Below are 6,437 nucleotides of genomic sequence, written 5' to 3' on the forward strand. Positions count from 1 at the left end.
CTAATCAGTGAGAGGACACCCCCACCCCTGGGAAGTAATTGTGCCTCCTAAGAGTCAATACTGCAGGGGTGTACAACCCCTCTGTTGCTGCATACCTTGCTTCTGTCGCTTTTTGTCTCCTGACCCCATTGTGGGTCTAATGGTTGGCACTTGGTGGAAATGGACCTCGTGAGTCAATTTAAGGGCCAAGAACACTTTGTGCAGGCTCCTCTGGAAGCTCCTGAGGAAATCAGTAAACTGCGAAAGAAATGCGGAGCTCCTATATGATGAACTGAGGCCTATCAGCATGCCAAAGAGCTGGTTCTCTGCTCTTGCAGACTAGAGGCCTTGGCCCCAAAGACAACCTTGCCGCCATATTGTTAGTGGAGTCTGATCTCAGCCCCAATGACTCAAATTGGAGGGAAAAAACGAACAGCTGCCTATGATCAGAGCCACGAGGGACCACCAGAAGTTTACTCGTAAAACACCTACGGGAAAAAGGTTGGGGACAAGCAGGAGATTGGAAACCTTAAGAGTTAAATATTAAGATTTTACTGGGCTAAAAATACAACCTATTAAAAGATTTTGTTCAAAAAGATTAATGAAAAGGGAGCCTCCTGTTCCAGCAGGCTATCCTGGAAAAGAAAATCCCACTCTAGAGAAGGGGCAGAGCCTAAATGAAAACCTGAGAAGGGAAAAAACGGTTAAAAGGTAAGAGGCAGCAGCTACTAATGACAGATAGTTTGAATTTAGAGTAGAATATTTACACAGTTACAGGCCTCCGGTTGCTATATTTATCATTTTTTGTGTGTTTAAAAAATTTCAGTAGTATTACATTTTATTGCTAAAATTTCTAAGCACAACTAAAAATACTAATGTTCGAAGTTTGTTATAATTCCATTGGCATATATATCTTATTGCTATAATTGTTGTAAGACACAAAAATATTTTTAATTGTTAGTATCATGTGTAGAAATACAGGAAGGAATTTAGGAGAAGTAAGAGTCCAGAAACGAATCATCCATAGCAAGAGAACCTGTCACGAACTTGGGGTTTGAGTTATACAACAGAAAAACAATCACTGCATTCTCTTCCCCCCCTCCAACTATTTCAGTTTTGGCTTGCATTTCTAGCCACATCAATCTTGACCTCGCTCTCCATTTAATTCCCCACGCTCTCACCAGGATATCCTTGCAAAAATACATAAAAGATCAAATTACTCCCTTGTTTACAATCCTTTCACGAATTTAGTTTTAGGAGAAGCTCAAGATTCTCAATGTGGAGCCTTATCAAAACCCAAACCAGAGAGGAAAGAAAGTTAAAAGCCAAGCAGCAGCAGGGACTGATGATAGATAGTTCGGATTTGGAGTGACCACTCTTCCACCCCTGCCACTCTGCTAGTTGTGGCTCTGCTACAAGAAAAGCCTACTCCTCAGGGTTCTAGGGAAAACACCCATGCCACCCTGTGGCCCAGCAGAGGAAGGAATTCAACTCAACCCAAGCCCAGGGTTCTTAAACCATGAACCATTGCCATGGGGGAGATCCATAAGCCCGACTATACTGATGAGAAGCTCTCTAGAAGAAAAAAGAATATTATAAATATGGCAGGAGAAAGAGAGCCCCTCCCATAGCATATCTAGTGACAGAATAAAAGAGAAAAAAATCTGAATACAAGGGGAGGAAATCTGACATATGTATATGTATACACATATATATACACGATGTAAATTAAAACAAAAGCTCATGATTTGATCCACTCAGCCAAAATTGATGAAAATATTTTTATTATTATATTATTATTGTTAAGATAATTTATACAGCAAAAGACAAAAAGGCACTGATTGGCTCTTGTGCCTCTACAATGAAACTTCTAAATTCAGTATCTGCCAAAAAAAACACCAATTGAAAGCCATCTTGAATTAATACTGGGACTGAAATTACAGTTATTCCTGGGAATCCTGCTAAGTTTAAACATGGCATCCTCTATAATCTAGGGGAGTTACTGAATATAAAATGAAGAAGAAACAAATATGCCTCATCTTAATCATCAAAATTGTTGCCTTGCCTAAACTTCCTGGAGTCATAGCACTCACTGCCCTAAAATATCCCATAGTTGGCATGGACACTCGGATGCAATAAGTAATAAATGACACGAAATTAAGTCTCTTGACATGTACAAATTGTCTTGACAAAATGGGACCCCACAGACCCTCGTTTGTAATAATATGGACAATATGTGTTAAAACATGGCCTTTAAGGATTAAAACTGATCATATAATCTAATTAGTAAAGGGGTGATTATCCTCACTGCCTAGCAACCCAATTTTGCCCATTCATAAACCTAGAAAGAAGTAACAGGCCCCTCACAGTGGGTTACAGAAATCTTAATGCTGTGGTCCCTGTTCCTAATACCTGATATTATTAAAATTTTTTCTCCATCCAATCAGCAACCAGTAAATATTTCTCTTTTATGATTTTAACTAATACATTCTATCCAGTGCCTATTTCAACAGCTTCTCGGCCTTCGCCTCTGAAAGGACACAATACACCTTTGCCACACCATACACGGGGCACCTCAGCATCCTTGCCATGGCACAGTCTTGGCAGACAAGATTTTAACTGCACCCGCTTTCTCTAGGAGCACAGGTGTGACATTGTATTAACGATAGCCTCCCCTGAGGAGATGCGTTTAACACACTAATTAAGAACATGTAAATCCAATATCTTTTTGTCCTTTTTTGAGTTCTGAAGGCAACATATTGCTCGTTTACAATGTTTACTTGAACTCACAGATGTTGCTATTTACAAAGCAGCCCACCTTGAATGGGACTCCTCCAACAGAAGGTTCTAGAACCTGTCCAAATTAAAACCCACAGACACTCCAGCTAGTGCCCACAGATAATCCATCTCTGTAGAGCTTTAACAACTTCCTTTCATGCCTCTTGGAGTCTCTGGACTACCTATCATGGCCATAAGTCGCCCATGAGTTCCTGATTCAAGAAACTGTCCTGGAATCCCATGCCATGTACCATTAGAGCAACAACTGCTGATTGCATTCTGGGCTTTCTTGGAAACAGAGGTTCTCACACAACCTGAGGCTGTGGCTCTGCATGCTCATCTGACCATTATGCCTGAGATCATGGAAACAGCACCCCACAAGCTTGGCATGGCGGCCAAGACTTCCTTGAAACAGGATGGAGCCAAACCTGAGCTCTCTGGCATATTCAACCTGCAGGATGGGGAGGCCTCCTCTGACCTCAGTCCCTTGCCAGATGCCATGTTACTGGAGGAGGCCTCCCCTCCCCCAGATGCCTTGACTACCTGGGGGGCCCCTTGGGATTAACTGACTGAACAGCAATGGGAGTTCATAGACGGTACAGATGGTACAATTCCCACACACGTGATATAGAGCTCGGTGGAATGGTGCTGTTTTCCATTCCTTAATCCGGATGTTCCTGATCAAGAACGAGACCCAGGGGTCAGCACAATTGGCCAAACTTTAGGAAATCATCTTAGCACTGGATGCCCTGGCCAACAGATGGCCCCGTGTACATATTTTCTACAAATCCTTAGGTCACAGCCTGGGAGTTGTTGTCTTCAGGTTAAAAATCTCTGGGGATGTCTTGCCTCACAGATACCTGAAATATAAATCAAGGTCACACATATCTATATAAACGAAGACCACAAGACAAAGACTCACCAGGACATTCCTGCCCTTCAGAGTGCCAGACTGATAGTAACCAAGGCACACATATCACTTCTCAAACTATACAGTGCTGGGCTCTTGAAAGGGGCATGCCGTGGAACTTTGGTCTCCCTGATCAGTCCCAGACAGTCAGTGTTTTAAGAGACAAAATGGTGTCCTCTTACAACTCCTGTGTAATTTACAAAATGACAAATGGATCTCTAAAAGGGTCTCCTTTCTGCCTCAGGTTTTATTTTCTTAATTCAAGGCCCTTTGGCTGACTCACACTTCACAAAAACTTTAAAAAACCTTTCTATAGCCTCTTCTTGTATTTCAGTGGGGGTGTATCTCACTTCTAAAGGTACAAACTCACCATATATGAGGCCAGGTTATTGATTTCAGATCTTTTTTTTTTTTTTTTTAAACATAGGTATTTATTGCTATAAATTTCCCTCAATTACTGCCCTGGCTGTATCCCATAGATTTTGGTATGTTGCTTTTCATCCTCCTTTGACTCCAAGTATTTTTCTATTTCTCTCTTGGCTTCATCTTTGATCCATTGATCATTTGTTGTTGTTAGGTGCCCGTCGAGTTGGTTCTGACTCATAGTGACCCTATGTACAACAGAACGAAACACTGCCTGGTCCTGCACCATCCACACAACAGTTGCTATATTTGAGCCAAATCGATGCAGCCACTGTGTCAATCCACCTCATCAAGGGTCTTCATTTTTTTCGCTGAACTTACCAAGCATGACGTCCCTCTCCAGAGACTGATCCCTCCTGATAAAATGTCCAAAGTACAAGAGACAGTCTCACCATCCTTGTTTCCAAGGAGCACTCTGGCTGCACTTCTTCCAGGGCAGATTTATTCATTCTCCTGGCAGTCCATGGTATATTTAGTATTCTTTGCCAACATCATAATTCAAAGGCATCAATTCTTCTTTGGTCTTCTTTATTCATAATACGGCTTTCACACTGTGTATGAGACAACTGAAAATATCGTGCTTGGGTAAGGCACACCTTCGTCCTCAAAGTGACATCTTTGCTTTTTAACACTTTGAAGAGGTCTTTTGCAGCAGATTTGCCCAATGCAATGCCTCCTTTGATTTTTTGACTGCTGCTTCCACGGTTGTTGATTGTGGATCCAAGAAAATGAAGTCCTTGACAACTTCGATCTTTTCTCCATTTATCATTATCTTGTTTATTGGTCCACTTGTGAGGATTTTTGTTTTCCTTATGTTGAGGTGCAATCCATACTGAAGGCTGTGGTCTTTGATCTTCATCAGTAAGTGTTTCAAGTCCTCTTCACTTTCAGCAAGCAAGATTGTGTCATCTGCATAATGCAGGTTGTTAATGAGTCTTCCTCCAATCCTGATGCCACATTCTTCTTCATATAGTCCAGCATCTTGGATTATTTGCTCAGCAAACACACTGAATAAATATGGTGAAAGGATACAACCTTGGCACATACCTTTCCAGATTTAAAACCATTCAGTATCCCCTGCAACCGTTTTTGAATGATTTCAGCAAAATTTTACTTGCATGTGATATGAATGACATAGTTTGATAATTTCCACATTCTGTTGGATCACTTTTCTTTGAGATCGGCACAAATATGGATCTCTTCCAGTCAGTTGGCCAGGTAACTGTCTTCCAGATTTCCTGGCATAGACAAGTGAACATCTGCAGTGCTGCATCCATTTGTTGAAACATCTTAGTTGGTAGTCCGTCAATTCCTGGAGCCTTGTTCTTCACCAAAGCTTTTAGTGCACCTTGGACTTCTTCCTTCAATACCATTCGTTGTTTATCATATGCTACCTCCTGAAATGGTTGAATATCAACTAATTCTTTTGGGTACAGTGACTCTCTATATTCCTTCCATCTTCTTTTGATGCTTCCTGTATCCTTCAATATTTTGCCCATAGAGTCCTTCAAAATTGCACCTTAAAAAGACTTGACTTTTTTCCTCAGTTCTTTGAGTTTGAGAACTGCTGAGCGTGTTCTTCTCTTTTAGTTTTCTAACTCCAGGGGTTTGCACATTTCATTGTAATACTTTACTTTGTCTTCTCAAAAGACAAAGTTCAGCTTCTATTCACGCTAGCTGCTCTACATTCAAGAGCAAGTTTCAGAGTCTCTTCTGACATCCATTTTGGTCCTTTCTTTCCTGTGTTTTTAATGACTTTTTGCTTTCTTCATGTATGATGTCATTCCATAGCTCGTCTGGCCTTTGGTCATTAGTGTTCAATTCATCAAATCTATTTGAGATGGTCTCTAAATTCAGGTGGGCTATTCTCATGGTTGTAATTTGGCTGCCATAGACTTGTTCTAATTTTCTTCAGCTTCAGCTTAAACTTGCATATGAGCAATTGATGGTCTGTTCTGCAGTCAGCCTCTGGCCTTGTTCTTACTGATGATATTGAGCTTTTCCATCATGTCTTTTTCTATAGATGTAGTCGATTTGATTCCTGTGTATTATATTCAGTGAAGTTCATGAGCATAGTTGCTTTTATGTTGCTGGAAAAAAGGTATTTGCAATGAATAAGTCATTGGTCTTGCAAAATTCTATCACGCAAATCTGGCAATATTTCTGCCACCAAGGCCATATTTTCCAACTACAGATCTTTTTTCTTTGTTTCCAACTTTTGCATTCCAGTCACCTATAATTATCAATGCATCTTGATTGCATGTTAGATCAATTTCAGACTGCAGAAGTTGGTAAAAATCTTCAACTTTCTCATCTTTGGCATTAGTGGTTGGTGCGTAAATTTGAA

This window comes from Elephas maximus, chromosome 3, assembly GCF_024166365.1.
Source record: "Elephas maximus indicus isolate mEleMax1 chromosome 3, mEleMax1 primary haplotype, whole genome shotgun sequence".
Lineage (NCBI taxonomy): Eukaryota > Metazoa > Chordata > Mammalia > Proboscidea > Elephantidae > Elephas > Elephas maximus.